This window comes from Capra hircus, chromosome 21, assembly GCF_001704415.2.
Source record: "Capra hircus breed San Clemente chromosome 21, ASM170441v1, whole genome shotgun sequence".
Lineage (NCBI taxonomy): Eukaryota > Metazoa > Chordata > Mammalia > Artiodactyla > Bovidae > Capra > Capra hircus.
In genome coordinates this window covers 60,339,393-60,363,745 of record NC_030828.1, presented here as the reverse complement: position 1 = coordinate 60,363,745, position 24,353 = coordinate 60,339,393, and the positions used below count along the sequence as shown (strand labels likewise).

General features: G+C 44.0%; 1 long non-coding RNA gene across 1 annotated transcript; it reads right to left on the bottom strand.

Moving 5' to 3' along the window:
- LOC108638544 lies at positions 8,728–23,096 on the bottom strand. Its single transcript, XR_001919948.1, has 3 exons — positions 22,858–23,096; positions 13,236–13,324; positions 8,728–9,182 (listed from the first exon to the last, which is right to left on the bottom strand). It is a non-coding gene; the product is annotated as an uncharacterized LOC108638544 (long non-coding RNA).

Genomic DNA, 24,353 nt, shown 5'->3' with positions numbered 1-24,353 from the left:
ATATCCTATGTTGGTGTAAAGGAATGGAAATAAATGGAGGCTCTGGAGACGGACTCAGGTTTGTGTCCTGGGACTGCCACATGTTTACGTTAAGATGCTGAACCAGTTACCCAAACTTTCTAAGCCTCTGTTTTCTAATCTGTAAAATGAATAATTGGAAATTCTCATAAGTTGTTCTGGTATTAAATGAGGTGATACCTGTAAAGTACTGCCGCTCTAGCATGTAATAGGCACTCAATGACACAAAGTATTTTGATGATGAAGTAACAATGATCTTGATTAGTTGGTTGATTCTGTCTTGAATTACAGTGGTTGTTTTCAGTATCTCCTCTTCTGAACTGTAACCTCCTAAGAAGAAAGCTGTCTTGTTTTTTGTTTTTTTTTTGTATCTCAAACATCTATTGTGTACGTAGACCCTAGTAAGCACTCAGTAAATGTCTTTTAAAATGCAAAATGAGATGAAGCAGACTCTAAAACTGAAACTCAAAGGCTGGGTTTGCTCCCTAAGTTGGGAAGATCCCTTGGAGGAGGAAATGGCAACCCACTCCAGTATTCTTGCCAGGAAAACCCCATGAACAGAGGAGCTTGGCAGACTACAGTCCATCCACAGGGCCACAAAGAGTCGGACATGACTGAGCAACTGGACACACACAAACATCTTGATATTGTAAAGGGCCCATGGTTTCTGGAGTCATCCAGAAGGGTACGCGTTCTATCAGAGAAACATTTTTGCAGGTTTATCAAATGTGTTTGCTTGAGCTGTGGGGCATGCCAGGGGAAATGTGAAGTCAGACCTACTCCTGACTTGTATCTTGGAGGTCTTGTTGGCGTGTCGCCCTTGTTGAGTTCCTGTGGTTGTAGCTACAGGATGCAGAATGGGGTTGCTTGGGAGTTGTTAACCCTGCTTTGGAAGCTGGCTCTGCCCCACTTATTAAACACTTCCCTCCTCTGCACACTGCGTGATGGTGTGGGGGAAGGGAACAAGGGATGGTCCAAGGCCAGCCTCGCACACCACCCACTAATGTGCTGGTCCAGAGGGAACTGGCTGGCCTGGACTTCCCCATTCTTGGCACACAGAAGTGTTTGTTCTGCCATGTCCAGGGGAGCTGCAGGCCTCAAACAATGGTGAGTGAATGATTTATTTGGTAAAATGTATTTGAGTTCCAAAGCGTTGCTAAGCATATTAAGTAGCTGTCCTCGCTTTTCAAACCCAACCAGTGGTTTCCACATTTATCCAGGGGGAATTTCGCTTAGTTTCCATGAGTTTTTCAAGGTGTTTTCTCTCTCCTTTCAATCTTCCTAACATTCGGAAAACGATTACTGTGTCTCTCAATCTTCTAGCCAAAGGTGATCAATGTTATGAACATTTAAAAAGTTCCATAGATCAAAATGTTCAAAGATTAATCACAATCCTTATCCATTCTATATTAGAATCATAGTTCTTTATGTTCTGACCCACTGTGTGGATGTCATGTCTACATGTCTAAATTGGTAAGATATCTTACCTAAATGTACTGCAGTTCAGTTCAGTTGCTCAGTCATGTTTGACTCTGTGACCCCATGGTCTGCAGGATGTTGGGCTTCCCTGTCCATCACCAACTCCCAGAGCTTGCTCAAACTCATGTCCATCGAGTTGATGATGCCATCCAACCATCTCATCCTCTGTCATCCCCTTCTCCTTCTGCCTTCAATCTTTCCCAGCATCAGGGTCTTTTCCAATAAGTCATTTCTTTGCATCAGTGGCCAAAGTATTGGAGTTTCAGCTCCAGCATCACTCCTTCCAATGAATATTCAAGACTAATTTCCTTTAGGATGGATTGGTTGGATCTCCTTCCAGTCGAAGGGACTCTCAAGAGTCTTCTCCAACACCACAGTTCAAAAGCATCAATTCTTTAGCGCTCAGTTTTCTTTATGGTCAAACTCTCACATCCATACAGGACTACCGGAAAAACCATAGCTTTGACTCAGTTCAGTTCATTTCAGTCACTCAGTCGTGTCCGACTCTTCATGACCCCATGGACTGCAGCACACTAGGCCTCCCTGTCCATCACCAACTCCCAGAGCTTGCTCAGAATCATGTCCACTGAATCACTGATGCCATCCAACCATCTCATGCTCTGTTGTCCCCTTCTCCTCCTGCCTTCAATCTTTCCCAGCATCAAGGTCTTTTCCAATGAGTCAGTTCTTCACATCAAGTGGCCAAAGTATTGGAGTTTTAGCTTCAGAATCAATCCTTCCAAAGAATATTCAGGATTGATTTTCTTTAGGATTGACTGGTTGGATCCTCTTGCAGTGCAAGGGACTCTCAAGAGTCTTCTCCAACATCACAGTTCAAAAGCATCAATCCTTCGGTGCTCAGCTTTCTTTATAGTCCAACTCCCTCATCCACACATGATTAGTGGAAAAACCATAGCTTTGACTAGATGGACCTTTGTTGGCAAAGTAATGTCTCTGCTTTTTAATATGCTGTCTAGGTTGGTCATAACTTTTCTTCAAAGGAGTAAGCATCTTTTTATTTCATGGCTGCAGTCACCATCTGTAGTGGTTTTGGAGCTCAAAAAAATAAAGTCTGTCACTGTTTCCACTGTTTCCCCATCTATTTGCCATGAAGTGATGAGACCAGATAGTTTTAAGCCAACTTTTTCACTCTTCTGTTTCACTTTCATCAAGAGGCTCTTTAGTTATTCACTTTCTGCCATAAAGGTGGTGTCATCTACATATCTCAGGTTACTGATATTGATAGCTTCGACTGGATCCCTTTGTTGGCAAACACATCTCTTTTCCAGCTTGCACCATGGCTTTAAAAATAACCATGAACTAAACAAGTTCTTCCGTTGGAGGATGAGTCTTCAGTAGAAACCCCAGCAAATTCATGAAGCATTTGTTTCCCCAAAATGAACTGGATGCAGGAGTTGGTTGATGCCTTGTCAAGCTATGGAATATATTTTGTATTTTTTTTAAAGTAAAATTGCTTGCAATTTATACACTATTTTGTAGCATTCACTTAGAACTTCAATATATTATAAGCATTTTCTCGTATCATTAAGTAGTTTCCTCCACTATCATTTTTAGTGGTTGCCCAGAGTATTTCATTGAATGACTGTCCAGTAGTTTATTTCTCTAAAATATTATTGTTGGATGTCTGAAATAATTATGTCTTTGTGCATGCTAAGTTGCTTCAGTTGTGTCTGACTTTGAGACCCTGTGAACTGTAGCCCGCCAGGCTCCCCTGTCATGGGGCTTCTCTAGGCATGAATACTGAAGTGGGTTGCCATGCACTCCTCCGAGGGATCTTTCTGACCCAGGGATTGAACCTGTGTCTCTTATGTCTCCTGCACTAGCAAGTGGGTTCTTTACCACTAGCACCACCTGAGAAGTTCCTTATACTACATAGAAGAGGGAAAAAATCTTTTTTCCCTTTCATCTTCTAGGTTCTCTGCTGGGGTGCTATAAAAAAAAAAAGACAGATTAATGAAAGAAAAACAGAAATTTATTAGCATGTTTATCTCCTAGTTGCATGGGAGAAACTCAGGGATGAGTAACTCAAAGCAGTGACCAAAACTTGGGCTTATCTAGCATCTCCAACAAAGAACAAGACATTAGTAGAGAAATGATGGGACAAGGGAAATGGTTTTAAGGTTCCAAGGGCAGCAGACTGGGAAGATAAATATATGGGAGAAATTAAAGTTCGTTTGCTGATTCCTCTTGTGCCATCTCTGGGCTGATAAGAGTCTAGAGTGGTCTCTAATAAAAGAAAATCTGCACCTCGCCTTTAGTAAGAGGGAGGAGAGTAGAGAGAGCTTTTTCTTATGTAAAAGAAGCATAATTTGGGATGACATATTCTGGTTTCCTTTAATACCCATTATCAAAACATTTATATAAATACATAAATGATTCTTAAAGTAATATGTTTGATATGGTTCTTTTTTACTTTGAACTCATATGGAAAAAGGAATTCATAGGGCCTGGACTCCATCTTAGGCCTGTTCATGCTGATCATGCTCAGCCACCTTTCCAATGGACTCTGAACTCTGTGTTTAGTGCCTATGAAAACATCAACAGAAGGATAAGACCCCCTCCAGACGGGGGAACCTTGAAGATCGTATCTAGGTTACTCATTGCCTAAGAGAAAACATACACTACTCACCCCTTCCTCCAGACAGGCCACAGACTTTTCTGTATCAATCGGAGTGTAACCTCGAGTTTATTGATTATTGGCTAATTGTTTGACTGTTCGAGCACATGAGCACATAGCAGGTGAAAGATGGGGTTATTGGGATTGTATTTTCCTTGGTTTATGTAAGTCTCAAGGAATCTGGAGTGGTGGGTTCAGACATGTACACATGGGGTATAAAAGATTTTCACAAATGCTGGTCGGGGTCCTTGGCTAAGAGGAGACTCTGCCTTGGGCCCGCCGGTGTAATAAACTGCACTCCACTATCTGTATTGTCCTTCTGAGTGAGCTTGTTGCCCGGAACGCGTGGCTACAAGAATATTTCCACTCCACTTCTCTCTCTCAATCTTGTCTCAATATAAAAAACACATTCTTTGCCTGCAATGAAGATATAGATGTAAATAGAAATACAGAATTCCCTCCGGGCATGGGCCGCAAAGAGTTGGACACAACTAAGTAACCATACACAGCACAGTATAACGCATGGGCTCTAAGTATTAAAAAGGGCTTCAGAATTGAGTTATCATCATGATTATCAGCAGTTCACAACTGACTCAACAACAGAACATTTTTGCAAATCACATTAATTATTAAACAAAAAGTAAAATGTTATTGGAAATGTATCTTCATGAATAGAGGTGTATAAGGTTTCTCCCTCCATTAGTGCACACTCATGAGTGTTTATTATTGAAAGGACGCAGCATCAGTTTTATTTCTATTTTCCATTTATGTAGATGTGAGTTCTGGGAAGACTTTCTCACATAAATAAGTAGGTGGGAATGGGAGGGGTTTTGTTTCAGATGCTACCCAATTCTTTGAGTTGTTAAAGAGAGAAACCACAGGTCCCCAGTAGTCCCACCAGGCTCCTCTGTCCATGGAGTTCTCCAGGCAAGAATACTGGAGTGGGTTGCCATTCCCTTCTCCAGGGGCACTTCACGACTCAGGGATAGAACCCAGGTCTCCTGCATTAAAGGCAGATTCTTTACCATCTGAGCCACCAGAAAAACCCCTCAAAGGCATCACTTGTGCTAAAGTTCATGATACAGATGCCAAAAATTCAGCCCCTGGGCACCAGAGCTGAATTGCATCTCAGAGACAGTTTTGGGTGAAGTAGAAAAGAAGAGCATTATTGCTTTGCCAGCCAAAGGGAGGCACAGTGGGCTTGTGTCCTTCCAAACTGTGTGTTGCAACCTGGGTGGTTTTGGTGAGAAGTTTTATAGTGATGGTTCCAGGCTGGGGCTGCTAAGAATCAGTGTGTGTGCAGGGTCTGCATCCTTTAACCTGGCCTCAGGTAGCCTCCTGATGAGCTTCTTGAGGTTATCAAACTGTGACCTTCTCTCTATTATTTCTTTTTGTTTCTTTTCTTTTTCTTTTTTTGGCTGCACTGTAACATATGGAATCTTAGTTCCTGAACCAGGGATTGAATCCATGCCCCCTGCAAAGGAAGCACAGAGGCTTCACCACTGGGCCACTAGGGAAGTCCCAATGTGACCTTCTCTCTGGAATGAAGAACACTTCATCAACACTATCCTCAGTTGATTGGAGATTTAGTTCTCTAGAAGAGCTCAAAGAAACTGTCCTGTGTATCCCTTGAGGGGGAACCAGGACCCTGCCCCAAGGCTGCACTATTGTTTTCCAACTGTTCATCCTTTGTCTCTGCATCCCCTCCCTTGCCTGATTAGCACTGTTTGAACCTGCCCTGTGGACCTCAGGGAAGGTCAAAAGATGGGGGGCACGGAAAGGCTTTCCTGCCCAGGAGCCCCATAGGGTTCCTGTTTGGTTTCAATACCAAACCCAGACCAAAGCCTTTGACTGTGTGGATCACAATAAACTGTGGAAAATTCTGAAAGAGATGGGAATACCAGACCACCTAACCTGCCTCTTGAGAATTCTGTATGCAGGTCAGGAAGCAACAGTTAGAACTGGACATGGAACAACAGACTGGTTCCAAATAGGAAAAGGAGTACGTCAAAGCTGTATATTGTCACCCTGCTTATTTAACTTCTATACAGAGTACATCATGAGAAACTCTGGACTGGAAGAAGCACAAGCTGGAATCAAGATTGCCGGGAGAAATATCAATAACCTTAGATATGCAGATGACACCACCCTTATGGGAGAAAGTGAAGAGGAACTAAAAAGCCTCTTGATGAAAGTGAAAGAGGAGAGTGAAAAAGTTGGCTTAAAGCTCAACATTCAGAAAACGAAGATCATGGCATCTGGTCCCATCACTTCATGGGAAATAGATGGGGAAACAGTAGAAACAGTGTCAGACTTTATTTTTCTGGGTTCCAAAATCACTACAGATGGTGACTGCAGCCATGAAATTAAAAGACGCTTACTCCTTGGAAGAAAAGTTACGACCAACCTAGATAGTATATTCAAAAGCAGAGACATTACTTTGCCGACTAAGGTCCATCTAGTCAAGGCTATGGTTTTTCCTGTGGTCATGTATGGATGTGAGAGCTGGACTGTGAAGAAGGCTGAGCGCCGAAGAATTGATGCTTTTGAACTGTGGTGTTGGAGAAGACTCTTGAGAGTCCCTTGGACTGCAACGACATCCAACCAGTCCATTCTGAAGGAGATCAACCCTGGGATTTCTTTGGAAGGAATGATGCTAAAGCTGAAGCTCCAGTACTTTGGCCACCTCATGCGAAGAGTTGACTCATTAGAAAAGACTGTGATGCTGGGAGGGATTGGGGGCAGGAGGAGAAGGGGATGACTGAGGATGAGATGGCTGGATGGCATCACGGACTCGATGGACGTGAGTCTGAGTGAACTCCGGGAGATGGTGATGGACAGGGAGGCCTGGCGTGCTGCGATTCATGGGGTCGCAAAGAGTCGGACACGACTGAGCGACTGAACTGAACTAACTGCAGTCTCAACTTTCGCCTAGAATGTAGTCTTAATTGGCCAGTCTGGAATTTCCTGTCGGCTTCGTTAATGTACCCTCTCTACCTCCCAAGGAAGAAGAGGTAATTTGCATGGTAGACCATCACCCTCCCCCTAAAAGAATATGACCAGCCTGAAACCATTTCTTTTCTTTTGTTAATAACTTCCTTGCCCCACCCTCCTTCTGTGCAAAAGCTTCAATTTGTTTCAAAGCTCCTGAAGCACCTTTCTGCTTGCCAGATAGGATGCTTCCTGATCTCTGAATCATTGAATAAAGCCAAAGACAGTCAATTTACTTGGCTGAATTTTTGTTTTTTAACAGTTTGTCTTCCAAGTTCTATGCCAAAAGTCACAGTTATCTCTTATCAAAAATGATTTTTGATAGTCTATCAGGAAAACTGGGCTTCCTTGGTGGTTTAGACGGTAAAGAATCTGCCTGCAATGTGGGTTCAATCCCTGGATTGGAAAGATCCCCTGGAGAAGGGAATGGCAACCCACACCAATATTCTTGCCTGGAGAATTCCACGGACAGAGGAACCAGGCGAGCTAGAGTCCACTGGGTCACAAAGAGCCAGACATGACTGAGTGACTAACTCCTGCACATCAGGACAATTGGGTCCTTCAATTTAGTTGGAGGGATAGAAATCCTCTTGATCTCAGGTGGCCTCAACCTGCAGTGGCTTGCAGCCGGATTTCAGTTCCCTGGCTAGAGACTTAAGTCAGGCTATGGTGAAGGAGGAAACAGACAGAACAGGCTCCGTCTTGAAAGCAGTACTCCATCTTGGGCCGGACTGTGGACTTTGAGCTATATGCCCAGTATCTATGGACACAACATACCAACTGAAAAACCAGGCCCCCGGATGGAAGAACCTCAGAGCTCATACCTAGACTCTCCATTGCCTAAAAGAATACCCTAATTATCTGTGTAACCAAATAGAATCATAAATTCTATTATGCTTATTGGGGTATGACCACAGGCCTATTGATAATTGTCCACTGTTAACTACCCAGGCTTAAGGCATATGAATCACGGGTTAACTTTGATTGTATCTTTCTTTTCCTTTGTTCAGACTAGTTTCAGGGAATTTGGGGAGGTGGGTTTGGGCGTGTACACTTAGGGTATGTAAGGTTTTCACAAAAACTGGTCGGGGTCCTTGGCTAAGAGGAGACTCTGCCTTGGGCCCGCAGGTGTGATAAACTGCACTCCACTATCTGCATTGTCCTTCTGAGTGAGTCTGTTTCCTGGAACAGGTGGCTACAACACTGGCAGTGAGAGTGATGCAGGAAGGGGGACCCCTTTCAGGGCCTGAAACGAGGCACTTGTCTTGTTGCAGAAACCAGTGCTCGAGAAACCAAGCACCACACTCAGAAACTTGGAGAACTCAGGTTTATTATGCCAGCGGGCCCAGAGGAGCTAACACTCCAAGTTCTGAGCCCCGAACAAAGGGGTTATAGAGTTTTTATACATGGACAAGCATGATTAAGCACGTTTGCAGGTTTGCAGGGGCTGGGCAATTGCAAAGAGTAGGACAAGGGTGAGTGAGATAAGCTCCAGTTCCTAGTATTGTTGAATCCCCACTTTCTGAGACCTACGTGATCCAGACTTTGCAGGGAGCAAGTCAAGTCACAGAGGCAGAAGGAGCAGGAGGTTATGTAAAATTTTAACTTTTCCTCTTCATTTCCCCTTTCTTGATGCTTCTATCACTCATTGTAGAAAGCATCATATCATGTTTTGGTAGGACATTCAGAGCTCTCCATTGCTTAGGGGGCTATATTTGAGCTATTATCATTTGTAGCTTTATGGATTCAGTTTGAGAGGTTATGACCTGGGTAATAGCATAGAGAATACAAGGGCCAAACAAGAGCGTTGCAAAGAACATGAAGAGAGGACCGGTTAAAGGGAGAAGTCATGATGTCAGCTCCAGATATTGTTCCAGCTACCCCAGGAATTAGCTAGTTCCTCCCTCCTCTTCATGTCCCTGACTGCTCCTGATTGGTTTACATAAAAGCAGCATTCTTCGTTCAAGAAGAGGCAGAGTCCTCCCTTTCCAGCCGTGAGTAGGTCTAGCCCTCTCCTATTCTGTGAAACCACCTCAGCCGGGGAGTCTAGTTGGCCCTGTAATGAAGAGCACAGCAATAATACCAATTAGGGTTAGAAGCCAGGGTGGACAATGAAAATCCATCTATATTTTGATAGCCGGATTCCTCAAGCTTCTGCCATGCACTGACCAGCCAGCTGCTGGAGTGTGACTGGAGCAAGGCTGAAGAATCCTCAAGCTTCTGCTGTGTGTTGACTAGTCAGCTTCCAAACTGACTAAAGCAGGGCTCAGCATCCTTTGTTAAGGGCCGTTGTCTTTGGAATCAGACCTTGAGGAGGTTTTTGGGGTCCTGAACTGCTTTCCAGGTGTCCTCATCACAGAAAGTAGCTGCTTTCTTGACTCTGGTGTGGTGGATTCAAGGGATGACGCCTGTAACTCTAACAGCAGTAGGGGTTGCCAGGACAACTGTATGAGGGCCTGTCCATACTGGCCGAAAATTTTTTTTCCCCTAATCTTTAACACATACCTCATTTCCTGGCTGATAGGGATGAACCCAATTGCCCAAAGGAATAGGTGTCCTCTCTAAGGTTTACTGGGCAATATGGTGGAAGACTTTTCCCAGGGCCTGGAGGTGTTGGGACAATTCCAGGTCAGCTAGTTGTTGGTGGTCTCCCTTGAGCTCTTCAATCACTGGGGGTGGTCTCCCATATGAGATCTCAAGGGGAGAATAGCCTAAGGACCTTGGGCTGCATTTACAGAGGGAGACGAGAGTCCACAGAATAAGGCAGCTTGTTCCATCACTGTCTGGGTGTTGGCCGGGGGAAATTCTTGTCATACTACTACTTGGAGAAACAAACTTGACAAGAAAGTTAAAGATATATGGCCCGAAGATTAATAGAAGCAGGAAAGCTGTTGTGGGGCTAGCCAGTAGACCCTGATTTGTGACATTAGTGCTTCTCTACGTATGAGCAGATGCAAGAATTTGGACTCATGAAAATCTTTACCTGAAAACATCTGACTATGTGAAGGCCTGTTCTCTGGGTTTTTCCTAGAGTGTAGAGTGCCTTATTTTTTGTCTCCACCCTGAATTCCTTGCAAGGGGGTGCTGAAGGTCAGCATCTTGTAGTGGTCATGATTTAATCTTTGCAGAGGCAGCTGGCAAGGGCCAACTTCCAGTCAGCAGGGTCCCTTCATAGCCACTTATTTGACCATGTTTTGGGGGCATTTCATGGTCATTGTGTCCCACGGTGCTAGGAAGGCTTATTCCCAGGTCTAACAAAGATTCCATTGACAGGCCACTCCAATGTGTTGTCACTAGGCCAGGCCTTGAAAGTAGCAAAAGTCTCTGGACCATACATGTCTTACTAGCATCTTAGTCCAGGAACATATTTCCTCTTGTTGCCTCTTCCCATATCTAGAGTTACATTATTACAATTATTGATCTCATATGGAACTGCATATCAGCATTTTATCGTGGGCTCAGTCACACGTTTGGTAACATAAGAAATAATCTTCTGAAGCAGGCTACATAGAAAATAATATAGCTAGCAGTTATTAGTAAGGTCACAAGCAAGAATTTAAGTCAAGAACTTTCATTGGGTATAGCCCAGTATACCCCAGGCCATCTGAGTCAGTTAAATGATTATAGCCAAGTGTTAATCTCCTGGTTGTATATCATGGAGCATCTAACTTATCCAAAGATTGGTTACTGAGATAAGCTTTAGAAACAATCTTAGAGTGTACTTTTTAATAACTTAATTAAATTTTTTAGCAATATAACATAACAAGGAACTATATCAGAAGTGAGTCTTAAGCACAGACCTTAATTAACAAAACTAGGACTTAGTATTCAGTGAAACATAATTTTTTCTTTTTTTGGAGAACTCATTGTGAGGGGATTAATACTGTAGCCAGGGGAGGCTTTAACCCATCAAATAAAAATAAGGTCTTTCAGGGAGCCAGGAAAAGCCAAGTGGCCATCTTGGATTTCCCATAGCCCTGACTCTTTGATTTTTAGCTGTTGTTTATCCATTTTTAATTTCCTGATTTAGGAGCAGACTATAGCCATGTTTTAAAGATATCAAGATGGCAAAATTCTAACCATGAGGGGTTATTCTTTTTGTAGAAGCAGAATGAGCTTTGCCTACATATACCATAATCTTAAATAATGTTTATTTACTTTAGCAAAGTAACAAAAAGATTTTAAAAACAAATATAAATCAGTTAAAGGCAAAGAAATTCATAATCTTTTATCTAAAGCTGTAGTCTAAGAAAACTTTGTTCTCTAAATAGATAGAAGACCAAATTCCAGTCTGGTACCAGCTTACTATTTATCAATAACAGAATTTGTTTATCTGCTTAATCTTAGAAAGTCTTTTCCATAAATCTTGAAGGACTAGCAGTATACTAAAGGCACGAGAGTAAAACCAGAGAAGGAATGTTTAAAATCTGATTCCACTGCAGCTGACAAAGAAACCTGGTCATAACACTTTAATATGATAACTAGAATTATAATTACCAGGTTTTATCAGGGCATATCAGATCTATATGAATTTCACATAATTTTAAGATATCTATATTAGCAACATCAATCATACAGTATAACCTGAAAAGAATTATCACCCCTTCAACAGTGCTTCTCACATAATTTAACATGTCCAATGAACCCAGGTACCTTAATAATTCTTTGGGATGTCTCAGGGGCCCTCTGAAGCATCCCAAAGTTAGCTAGAAGTCAAGTTATTTAGAAAGTTTTCTCAATAAATATCAAAAGGATTTATAACAGTCAGGTAGGATCATGTAAGTCACTGTGAAATGATAGTTATTTACTTAGCCAATGGTAACAAAAGATTTCAAAGGCAAGTATAGAACAGATCAATTAAGAAGTAAAGAAATTTAAATCTATTATTAAAAGCAATTCAACATCTGAAGAAAGTATGTTCTCTTAACAGAGAGAAAGGCTGAATTCAAGTTTTGCACCAGCTTACTTTAAACTCATTTAGGTGAACTTAATTAAATTTATTTTAAACTTAGTTAGTCCTAACAGTGCACAAAACTTTTTTTTCAGGGTCCACTTTCCACAAACTTTTTAATCACTTTCTGTAACAGCCACCTGTAAATCAGACCTACTTTCTTTTCCCTTTATAAAATATAATTTTATTTTTATATCTTCTTTATTAAAAACATACATCCTATTTTCCTTATTAGATTAGCAAATAAACATTAATACTAGTTATTTAATATTGAATATTTCCCAGTTCACATGAATCTGAAATTTATTTAGGTTAATTTTTCTTGTATTTAGACTTGTTTGATTTGTGAGTGCTTACTTTTCTTTGCTGCTGCTGCTGCTAAGTCGCTTCAGTCGTGTCCGACTCTGTGCGACCCCATAGATGGCAGCCCACCAGGCTCCCAACCATCCCTGGGATTCTCCAGGCAAGAACACTGGAGTGGGTTGCCATTTCCTTCTCCAATGCATGGAAGTGAAAAGTGAAAGTGAAGTTGTTCAGTTGTGTCCGACTCTTAGCGACCCTATGGACTGTAGCCCACCAGGCTCCTCTGTCCATGGATTTTCCAGGCAAGAGTACTGGAGTGAGGTGCCACAGGCCAATTAAATTAGAACTCCTTTAAAACTTGAACAATACTATCAGAAAAAAAAAAAAAAAGACATACACTGAGACATACATAAATCCAGACAGACAGAGATCTCATAGTTTTCTGTTTGAGATTTAAAATATCTCTTTGACCCCCACTTTTTTTTCCCTTTGCTTGAAGTTCTAATTTGCCTAAGGCTGAGGTCTCAGGCAAAGTTGGATGTGTATTTCAAGGACATGGAAAGGGTTAACTTCAAGCTTTTTCCTAGGCAAGCCTTTTAACAAGCTAGTTGTTTTTAATTGCATATGCAAAAAGAATTGGTTTTGCAGTTTCCAAAAAGAAAAATTTCTCTCACTCTGTTCAATCAGCACTCACTCACTCACCATCATTCAGAGGCTATCACAATGCCTCCCTTCTCCTGAGTCCCCAGTTCTCCCTATCTGATGCGGCATTCCTGGGAGCTCCAAGGAGGTGATTAGTCTCCTTTTGTACCCGTTAGAGTAGGACCTGACTGGGGAATGGCCCTGGGGCCTTACCTGATCCTGTGGCCATTTCCGGTGAGTTGGTCCATCCCTCCAATGAGTCCAGTCAGGGCTTGGCTGTCCCGAGAATCAGAACACCGGTCCTAAAGAGAACCCGGAATACCGTCAGGTGGCGCGCCTCCTCGTTCATCTCAGGGTTCCTGTGCTCCACCCCAGCCGAGCCACCAGTCCAGCAGGTCAAGGGGCTGGTGTGATTAGAATCTCGCTGGGGGCTCCAGAAATGTTGCAGAAATCAGTACTTGAGAAACCAAGCACCGTACTTGGAGAATTGGAGAACTCGAGTTTATTATGCCAGCGGGCCCAGAGGAGTTAACACTTCAAGCTCTGGGCCCTGAACAAAGGGGTTACAGAGTTTTCATACATGGACTGACATGATTAAGCAGGTTTGTGGGTTTGCAGGGGCTGGGTGATTGCAAAGAGCAGGACAAGGGTGAGCAAGATAAGCTCCAGTTCCTAGATTGTGACCCTCACTTTCTGAGACCTATGTGATCCAGACTTTGCAAGAAGCAAGTTGAATTACAGAGGCACAAGGAGCAGGAGGTTATGTAAAATTCTAACTTTTCCTCTTCAGTCTAACACTCAGAAATGAATTATCTGAGAAGACACACATGCTGACTAAGCAAGAGACTTTACTGGGAAGGGATGCCCAGGCAGAGAGCAGGAGGTTAAGGGAAACCAGAAGGTCTGCTCTGCCACGTGGCTGACAGTCTCAGGTTTTATGGTGATGGGATTAGTTTCCGGGTTGTCTCTGGCCAATCACTCTGACTTAAGGTACTTCCTGGTGGTGCACACATTGCTCGGCCAAGATGGATTCCAGCGAGGAAGATTCTGGGAGGTGGTAGGACATGCAGCATACACTTTTGACCTTTCCCAAATTCTTCCAATTGGTGGTGGCTTGTTACTTCCATGTTCCTTACTAGGACCTCCTGTCATCAAATAACTCATGCAAATGGTTACTATAGTGTCTGGCCAGGGTGGGTGGTTACAGTCAGTGTACTTCCCCTAACAAGAGTGCTAAAACCTAGCCACTAGCCAGTGGGCAGTGACAAGGCTCTGGTCCGGGGGCTTTGTAGAAATGAATTTCCACAAAGAGACAGAAAATAGTGAAGCAAGTAAAGTGCTCATTAGGAGGGAAAAGAGTATGTGTGAGTAGACTCACATGGGCAGACTCAGAGAGTTTCCCACTCGTGGTGGTTTAAGTCACTTACATGGGGCATTTCTTCCAGATTTCCTTTGGCCAGTCAGCTTGCCTTGTCAGTTCTGAGGTCTATTTGGTGTGTCTCAGGACCCTTCCCTGTATGTGTGCGCATCTCTTAGCCAAGATGGATTCTAGCAACAGACTTATGGGTAGGTTGACATAACTTACTATGGGGTGGCGTCCCCTCCTAATTTTTTATCTTTAGGAGGTTTTCTGTGCATGTGTATTCAGGGAGACCTCCTTGACCTTAAGAATGAGGAATATGTGGTCTCTTTATCTCTTTCCTGGGCAGAGCTCAGCTCCTCCTCACTCCTGTTCCCCTATAGGGGTCAAACTCCAGCTGCTCAGCACAGGGCCCATCCATCTCCTGCCTCACTCTAACAAAAAGGGCATTTAGATATGTGCATTTCTATCCATCTCTTTGTTTAGCACTCTGAGGTTTTTACAACCCAAGGGTCACCTGGAAAAAAAAAAGCACAATCTAAACATTGAGCATTCTGCTTTATTTGGCAGACAAAACTGAGGATGTAAGCCTAGTCTAGATAGCTCTGAGGGACCACTCGGAAGACGTAAAGGAAGAGCCAGGATACACAGGAATTCTTGCAAAAAAAACCAGGTGGCTGGAATCTCAAAAGATTATTGTTCATTAAAGAAAACCGGACATCTTAAATTAAGGAGTTTAGCACTTTGCAGTATGAGGGAAGATGCAAGAATCTGGGCTCACTGAAATCATTCCTTTGACCTGCCCCTCGGCTATCTGGGGCCAGTACCCTGTGCTTTCTCATCCTGAGTCTCCTCAGGGGACAACGTTGGGAGGCGGTGGCTGCAATGACTGACCGTGAGATGAGGAGGCATCCTGTTTCCACCCCAAGTTTCCTCTGGGTTCACTGTGGGGGCGACCGTAAAGTGACCGCTTGATGGCTGCAACATCCTATGTTTACTGATGCGGCAGGCAATGATTTTTCATTGACACAAGGAATTTATTGCAGAAAAGGGGCGAGAGGTCTGCCTGCCCCGTGAGGTGGGAGCAGGCGGGAGGAGAGAGGAGGATGCTGCCTGCTTCTTGGACCGCACACCGGGTTCTGGGGCAGATGCACTTCAGGAAAGAGTCAACCAGAAATGGAGGGTCTGGAGTGTCATTCCCATAAATGAGACGTGTCTCAGTATCCCTTGGGTGAGTCTTCCTGTGCCCCGAGGGACGTGTGTAGCCCTATTTGAAGATCATTGTCTAGACTGTCCTAGAGAAATGAGGGGAGGTGCCCTGCAGCTCCATAACCCCAGCCACAGAAGAACCCTGTGGTGTCCTGGATCCAGTCTGTCAAAGTCTAGACTACGATACTTCGGGCCACATTTGTTTAGTTTCCAAAACACTGCTTCTGGGTGCCCTGGGATGCTTACTGTGTTGGTATTCACTTCCCGTCTCTGAGAGTTTTACACAAAAACTCAAACGAGGAGAACAACAGCTATCCTCTCTAAGATAATAAGGTGCTTGAGTGGGCTATACGGTCTTGAAGGAGCAGAAAAGCTGAGGTCAGTTACAGGGGAATTTCAGGAAGCTGACTTATTCCAAGGTTCCATAGAGGTCTTCCTTACAATTGAGCTTTCAGAAACTGAGAACACCAACAGTGCAAGGTTTCCTAAATTAGAACATCAAAGGGCTTCCACGAGGCTTTATCTTCAAGTCAATAGCTTCTGTTTCCTTTTCAGAGTTTCTTGGACAGAAATTCTTCTTGTGAAACCTAGAGAGGGAAGAAAAGTACCAAGGGAAAAAAAATAGAAAATGGAAACTCAAGAGGCAAAATGATTTGGAGTTTTTCCTGCAGGAGAAAATCAGGCTGTCTTCAAGTGGAGTTTCATGATCCCTTTACTGAATTTCAGAAGGAGACGATATTCTTGGCCAGAAAATCAGAAAATCTGCCCACACTGTAAGTAGCAGATGATGTGCCCCAGGACGTATCCCCACTCTGCTGAACCCTCTTCCTGAGACCTGCTGTGTGCCAAGCTGGGACACTCAGGAATGTGACCCCAGGATAGGCTGGCTTGGACTCTTCCACTGTGAATCATGCAAAGCTTGTATTTCTTTCTGATGCTCTTTTAGCACCTCTTAGAAGTTTATTTCCCTTGAAACTAGAACCAGATGCCACGGAGACTGGTCAGAGATTCAAGGAGCCCGGGTGCTTGGTAGGGAGCAGAGTGAGCAAAGAGAAAGAAGAGGTGGGTTCAGTTCTCTGGTGTATGCAATAGGGTGACCTGGTGGCCTCATTCCCAGAACATCATAGAGAGATTCATGTGCATTAAGGAGCTAGAGTCAGGTGAGCTGAACAGTGAAAAAGCTGTTCCTGACCCCTCACATTCACACCTCTGTGGATATGATGGGTTTCAAGATGCGACTCAAAGCCAACATGAAGCCCATGGGCTCTGGACAGTCTTCTGGACTTTGCATGTGTGTGCTCTTGACTGCCCCCACACTAGAATGTTCAATAACAAATGCTCCCCAACTGCCCACAGAAGAAGTTTCAGTGCTGGGCTTCTTGGCAGAATCCCAGCTGCTCCCAGTGACCTTGAAGAAGCTGCAGTGTAAGAGGAACCAGTGCAGGTGGGGAGGGGTGGTATAGCTAGGACATCGGAGGTTTTATCTCAAACCCGTTCTGAGACGGGTCAAGGAATAGTTCTAGGTCTCCAGATTGCACATTCACAAGCCCTAGGGTAGAACTGCAGGGATGGATTAGACTCATGGGAAAGCAAATCCAGAGCCAGATTGACCATAGGCTCCAAATGCCATGTGTACATCCACAGGCCAGGTGGCTCACACGGGAAGAGGCATAGTAGGAACAAGAAAGGCAGAAACATTTCACACATTCCAAATGGGGCTGTTCAGTTCAGTTCAGTTCAGTGACTCAGTCGTGTCTGACTCTTTGTGACCCCATGGACTGCAGCATGTCAGGCCTCCCTGTCCATCACCAATTCCCAAAGCTTGCTCAAATTCATGTCCACTGAGTTGATGATGCCATCCAACCATCTCATCCTCTGTTGTCCCCTTCTCCTTCCACCTTCAATCTTTCCCAGCATCAGGGTCTTTTCCAAAGAGTCAGTTCTTCACATCAGGTGGCCAAAGTATTGGAGCTTCAGCATCAGTTCTTCCAATGAATATTCAGGGTTGATTTCCCTTAGGATGAACTAGTTGGATCTCCTTGCAATCAAAGGGACTCTCAAGAGTCTTCTACAATACCACAGTTCAAAAGCATCAATTCTTTGGCACTCAGCTTTCTTTATGGTCCAACTCTCACATACATGTATGACTACTGGAAAAACCACAGCTTTGACTAGATGGACATTTGTCACAAAGTAATGTCTCTGCTTTTTAATATGTTATCTAGGTTGGTCATACTTTTCTTCCAAGGAGCAAGTGTCTCTCAGTTTCATGGTTGCAGTCACCATCTGCAGTGATTCTGGAGCCCAAGAAAATAAAATCTTTCATTGTTTCCATTGTTTCCCCATCTACTTGTCATGAAGTGATGGGACTGGATGCCATGATCTTAGTTTTTTGATGGTGAGTTTTAAGTCAAATTTTCACTCCTCTTTCATCAAGAAGCTTTTTAGTTCTTCATCACTTTCTGCTATAAGAGTGGTGTCATCTGCATATCTGAGGTTATTGATATTTCTCCTGACAGTCTTGATCCCAGCTTGTGCTTCATCCAGCCCAGCATTTCTCATGACGTACTCTGCATATAAGTGAAATAAGCAGGGTGACAATATACAGCCTTGAGGTACTCCTTTCCCAATTTGGAACCAGTCGATTGATCCATGTCTGGTTCTAACTGTTGCTTCTTGGCCAGCATACAGATTTCTCAGGAGGCAGGTCAGGTGGTCTGATATTCCCGTCTCTTGAAGAATTTTCCACAGTTTGTTGTGATCCACAAAGTCAAAGGCCTTGGTGTAGTCAATAAAGCAGAAGTAGATGCTTTTCTGGAACTCTCTTGCTTTTTCTGTGATCCAGCGGGTGTTGGCAATTGGGTCTCTGGTTCCTCTGCCTTTTCTAAATCCTGATTGAACATCTGGAAGTTCACAGTTCATGTACTGTTGAAGCCTCACTTGGAGAATTTTGACCATTACTTTGCTAGCGTGTGAGATGAGTGCAATTGTGTGGTAGTTTGAACATTCTTTGGCATTGCCTTTCTTTGGGACTGGAATGAAAATGGACTTTTTCCAGTCCTGTTTGCTGAGTTTTCCAAATTTGCTGCCATGTTGAGTGCAGCACTTTCACAGCATCATATTTTAGGATTTGAATTAGCTCAACTGGAATTCCATCACCTCCACTAGCTTTGTTCATAGTGATGCTTCCTAAGGCCCACTTGACTTCTCATTCCAGGATGTCTGGCTCTAGGTGAGTGATCACACCATTGTGGTTATCTGGGTCATGAAGATCTTTTTCATATAGTTCTGTGTATTCCTGCCACCTCTTCTTAATATCTTCAGCCTCTTTTAGGTCCATACCGTTTCTGCCCTTATGTGTGCCCATCTTTGCATGAAATGTTCCCTTGGTATCTCTAATTTTCTTGAAGAGATCTCTAGTCTTTCCCATTTTATTGTTTGGGGACCATTCTATGTTCTTTCTGGAAGCTTCATATACTTGGGGAGGGGAAGTAGTATGCTAGAGATGGCTTCCCCAGCTCACAACACCGGGTCTGCCTCTCTTCCCAACTCTGCATTTGATGACGCCAGGTGGAAAGTTTAAAAGTGGCCATGGTACGAATATTTACACCATGGCAATCAGCAATCACTACAAAGAAGGACTTCTTTTTGCTCACAGAAATGGCTGGCAAGCATTTATCAGCACATCACTGGCAATGAGTAAGGGCGGTGGGAAGGCATGTAGGAAACAAGGAGATCCCTGAGCCGAATGAAAATGAATCGCAGCTCCGGCCTGAAAGAGAGATGGTTATTGTTTGAAAATGCAGCATCCAACTGTGGGAAGAGTAAGAGCATCTGAATCAGACAGGTCTGCCTGGGGTTGGACCCAAGCTTCACTACCTACCAGCTTGTATCCTTAAGTACCTTGAGTTTCAATTTCATCTGTGCGAAGAGGAGATGGCAATGGTATCTATCTTCAGAGGGTGCATCTGAAAGCAGCTCTTCTGTCCCTTTCCTGTTTTTATTCCCTCTAATCTTGAAAGAACCTAATTATAGGGAAGAGATAACTGGGCAATTTAACCTAACTCCTGATTAGTGCTCCCTTGATGCACACCATGACTTGTCTAATCTCTTAATTCTTTTCCTAGATAAAAAAAAAGTAAAAAGGAAAAATTAAGCAGTTAAAAAAATGACTAGGTCTCTACCCTCAAGAGCCTCGTTAGCAATCCTGCAGGCAGATCACGCAGGCAAGATAACATCTGAAGAGTCGGCCAATCTGCACGCAATGGAAAAAGAAGCAAAACCCAGTCTCCCACCTTGTTGAGTCACTGAGATTTTTCCTTCTTTCTCCCCTTCAAAAACTGTCATGGCTGGGCAGAATCTTTGGATTTAGTCTCTGGACATGAGTTCACCTTCTCCCCAGACTGCCAGTTTTCTTGATTAAAGCATCTTTCCTTTCTACTGATGCTTGTCTCTTGAATTATTGGCTTTTGAGCCGTGAGCTGCCAGACTTGAGTTCATTAACACATAACGGTAAGCCAGGCACTTTGTGTACATTCTAACTCTCACATGCTTTTAATGAATGCAGAAAAGCATTTATGCACTTGGTAAAAATTTCTTAGGTACCTGCTAGATCCAGTGTGCTGGGTAATGCGATATCCAGTAGGCCAGTAGTCCACGGGAAGTGTAGACAGACTATCAGAGTGTGTGGGATGAGCGTGATTTTATTGAATGACATGAGACCCAACCCTCCACATGGCGCTCAATGAGCCTCCCATCCTGGGGTTCACACCCTTGGATGGTCCTCTCCCACACTGACTCAGGGATACCCTGTGTGACCTGTAACAAGTGGTGGAAGTGACGGCAGGTCCCTTCCAAGACTAGGTTGTAGAGAGCTGTGGTCTTGGCCTGGGGCTCTCTTTCCTTTGAGTCATTCCCGCTGAGGGGAGCCAGTCGCCATTCTGTGAGCAGCTCTTGGGGGGCTCACACAGTGAAGTGCTGGGTCATTTCTCCAACAACACAGGAGTGAGCCTGGAAATGGATTCTCCAGCACAGTTGAGCCTTTCAGCAACTGCAGCCCCAGCCTGACTGCTGCCACATGAGAGACCCTGAACCAGACGGCCCCCTCCCCTCCCCAGCTAAGCCTCTTGCTGATTTTGACTCTCAGAAACTGTGTGAGACAATAAATATGCATTATTTCAAGCTGCTAAACAGGGGTAATTTGTTATCCAGTGATAGATAAATAACACAAATGAGTCTAAAGATTTCTCACTAGAAATCTATATAATTTTATGGATGGGGAAATATAAGATGAAATATAGATATACAGCCATAGAATGCTAGAGAGAGACATCTTAGAAATCAGTGACTCAGATGGTAAAGAATCCACCTGCAGTTTGGGAGACCTGGGTTCAAGGGGTCTTGGGAAGATCCCTTGGAGGAGGAAATAGCAACCCACTCCAGTATTCTTCCCTGGAGACTTCCATGGACAGAGGAGCCTGGCCAGCTACAGTCCAGGGGGTCACAAAGAATCAGACATGACTGAGTGACTACACTTTCTTTCGTTTTCTTTCTGGTGGTTCAGGTGGTTAAGAATCCACCGTCCAAAGCAAGGGATGCAGGTTCTAGCCCCACCGGGGGATTGCTGCAGGGCAGCTAGACAGCCTGAGCACTGAGCCCACAGTCTGCAACTAGAGAAGCTCCACCTTCAGCATCAGTCCTTCCAATGAATATTCAGGATGGATTTCCTTTAGGATTGAGAGGTTTGATCTCCTTGCTGTCCAAGGAACTCTCAAGAGTTTCTTCCACCAAGTCTTTGGCACTCAGCCTTTTTTATAGTCCAACTCTCACATCCATACACGACTACTGGAAAAACCATAGCTTTGACTACACGGACCTTGTCAACAAAGTGATGTCTCTGCTTTTTAATACGCTGTCTAGGTTTGTCATAGCTTTTTTTCCAAGGAGCAAGCATCTTTTAATTTCATGGCTTAGGAGAGAACTATAAAAATTAAATTTTTTTTTAGCTCTTGGTATATGGAGAAGGGGTTGCGGTGCCTTAACTTTGTCCATCCTACAGTAAGACATTCTTGGAGGTTCAGAAAGGGGTGCTCCCTCTGGGTGTCTGACATATAATTGGCCTCCAGGAAAAATTCACCTTGACAGCTGGTGGGGGACCAAGCCAGAGGAATAACAGCCACTATTTATTAACAACCTACTCTGTTACAGGCATGTTACAGTCACAATTTCTTATCTCTATAATTCTAATAGATATTTTCTGTGTGTGTGTGTGTGCATGAGCACATGTCTGTGATACATATGTTTATACTCCATTTTATAGATGGAGAAAAGTAAGGCCACATAACTGGTAGGTGATCCAACCAGCAATTCAAACCGAGATCAACTGGACTCCAGTGTTTTATTTCACTACTGTGTCTTGGGAGAAGGCAATGGCAACCCACTCCAGTACTCTTGCCTGGAAAATTCCATGGACGGAGGAGCCTGGTAGGCTACAGTCCATGGGGTTGCAAAGAGTCGGACACGACTGAGCATGTCCTTTCTTTCTATAGTTTCTTTTGGAGAAGGAAATGGCAACCCACTCCAGTGTTCTTGCCTGGAGAATCCCAGGGACAGAGGGGCCTGATGGGCTGTGGTCTCTGGGGTTGCAGAGTCAGACACGACTAAGCAACTCACACACACACACACACACCCCTTGTCTTGAAATCAATTGCCATTGGTGTTATATTTTATGACTACATTGACCCCAGCCCCCTTCAGTTGATACTACCTGGGGATACCCAGGTCACAAGTGTGTTACCCTTTCCAAGGACCACATCAGTTTCAGCATCATGCATGACTGCATCTACTGACCGCACACACTCATCTGATCTGGGACCTAACAGTTTCTTTCCTTTTCTCTGGTTTAAGGCAAACTTCTCAATTTAAATTTGCAGGGCCTTGCTCACGGTCACCCAGTGAGTTACCTGTGCGATTCCAGTCGGCCCCTCTCTGGATAAATCCCCAGTTACCGGCTTGCTGTCCCTCCACCCTTCCCCGCCATCCAGCATACTATTTGTATTGCTAGGCGAGGTTGAAAATAACCCCTCTTCACAGTTCTCCAGGAAAACTGGTTGAGAATCAATTTGTGGAAGACGTCCCTCTTTTGAACACCAAGCCAGAGTATGACTAATTCCACACATTCGAGTTCGTTGGGGGAGACAAAGCCAGGGACACGGGCTTCTGAGCCCCTCCACAAACCCCAGGAAACCTGGACAGGAGCCCTCTAACCTTTGCAGTGCCACTTCCGCAAAGCTGGGACTCCCGGCCGGCGGGCCACCTTCCTCGGCTGGAGAACCGAACGCCTCCACGGGAGAACGTCTCCGTATATGGTGGTTGTTTTCCTAAGTTCTGGGCTGGTTCCCAAAATAGGTGTTTTACTCATTGAGGGAAAGGCGGCTTCCAGAAAGGACGAGGACCTTCCAGAATAGAAGTAGGAAAAGGGAAGCAGAGGGACAATGAGACCTTTGAGGTTGGTAATTAAGGAAGAGACTGTGGACTCGCAGCCCATTAATCAGATGTAGGGGAGGGCAGGGGCGGGGCCTGACCGCCATGACTAGTTCTGACAGAGTAGCTTGGAGTAGTTGCCGAGGTTTTGTTTTTTTTTCACGAAAAGATCCTGCAATATTCCTTCTTCTGTTTTGAAATTAAGGTGGAACTCACAGCAATATAAAATCAGCCAGTTAAAAGTGTACCATCCGTGGCATTTAGTTCATGTCCCATGGTTGTGCAATCACTGTTCCTACCTAGTTACAAACCATTTTCATAATCTCAAAAGAAAATCCTGTAGCCACTGAGGGGCTATTTTGCCTTCCTCCCCCATCCCCACCCCTAAACCCAAGCCCACCTTTTCTGACGCTTGCGACTTCAGTCAACCAAAGCTTGGACTCTGTCAACCACCCCAGGCTCCTTCATGAAAATGCATGTACCCTTAGCTTAAAACGTCCCGAATTTTGTTGTTCAGGGGAGCAATCCTTGGTGTTCTCTTTACCTGCTGCAAGTAATAAATCCTTCCTTATCCCACACTTTGGCTTGGTTGTATGTTTTGGCTCAACACCCATCAAGAGGCAAACCCAGTTTCAGGTAGCAAGTCCCTGTTCCTTGCACCCTGTTCCCACATAGCATTCTTACACTCATGAACCATGATGTGTGAGGGTCCAGTGAGACTCAGAGTACACAGTGAGTGTCCTATAGCTACAACTGGACAAGAGGGCACTCTGACACCCTCAAGAGGTCACCCTTTCCTTTCCCATCAGAACTTGCTTCCAAAGCAGAAAGTAAGGTGATGGTGTTTCAAGAAAGAGGAACCAAGGAACCTTATCATATTCCTTCTTATTTGTTTTATTCCTCTGTATTAGCCAATCAGTTAAGGTGAAAATGGCGGCAGAGAAGAAAAGGAAAAAATAGGGCACCTCATAACTCCTTTTCCTTTCAGTCCTTCTGATAGCTTATAGTGAAGGGTGTCAGATTTGTGATCTCCAAAGAAGAAGATTTAGCTTCAGGACAGGGACCAGACTTGATCACTCAAGAACTTTTGTGTAGCAGAATTTTATTAAAGTGAAAAGGGACAGAAAATGCTTCTGACACAGACATCAGAAGGGGGGTGGAGAGTGCCCCCCTTGCTAGTGTTAGCAAGAGAGTTATATACTTTTTCAATTGGTTATTACAATAAATCAAAAGAATGTCTCAAGGTTGTAAAGATCTTATTAGACCCACTCCCACGATTT